This window comes from Bombina bombina, chromosome 7 (genome assembly GCF_027579735.1).
Source record: "Bombina bombina isolate aBomBom1 chromosome 7, aBomBom1.pri, whole genome shotgun sequence".
NCBI classification, from domain to species: domain Eukaryota; kingdom Metazoa; phylum Chordata; class Amphibia; order Anura; family Bombinatoridae; genus Bombina; species Bombina bombina.
In genome coordinates, this window is record NC_069505.1 from 186,157,129 (window position 1) to 186,158,029 (window position 901).

Here is a 901-nt window from a genome sequence, read left to right on the forward strand (position 1 = left end):
AGAGCTGAATGCCCATTTAAGGGCAATGCCCATACAATTTTTTTAAATTTGTAATTTAGATTTTTTAATTGGTAGTTTTTTAAATTTTATTAGAATAGTTATGTTAGGTTAATTCATAGTTTAAACTTAGTTTTTTTTTATTTCACAGGTAAGTTTTTATTTATTTAGGCGAATGTGCGTGCGCAATCGTCATCTTTTAAGACTTGTAATACCTGCGTAATGGAAATTGATTGTGAAAAGACCACATGGAGCTCGGAAAACTCTAATCTGCTACTTGTAATCTTGCTCAGAGTGTGTCACACTGTCACATAGTATAACTTGACAGCTCTGATGTGTGTTTTCTCATTAATAAAGGAGCTTAGAAAGTGAAGTCAATTAACATCTGCAGAGGTAATAAAAATGTGTAACTTGTGGTACTGTAATAGATGACAGCAGTTTATTTGTAAGAGGTAGGGCCAGGATGAATGTCAGGGTGACAGTTGCAGGGGTCTGGCATTGCCAGTTGTGTCTGAGGTGTGCCAGGTGTGCTGTGAGGCTGCTATTATGCATATTGTCCAGTAGAGGTCAGCACTGCACTGCTTCTTCTCAGCTGTCACCAAGGGATGGGCATGACTGAGCAGGAGAGAGGTGTACCGCAGGCTGCGTTGACAAACAGTAATGGTATGTCAGCACTATAGTGGCTGCTGGTGACTGCAGTGACAGGTGTGTGTATTTGGTCATGGACGGAAGCACTAAGTAAGCACAACTTAAGTTGCTTTAAGAGGTCCATAGATAAAGGCACTGGGACAACACGGCTTTGCAAATCTCTTTATCCAGCACTGAAGAGGTTACTGGCACTTCTGTACCTCTATAAGATGTTATGAAGGCGTAAATATTATATAGTCAGTTACTAAAATAATGT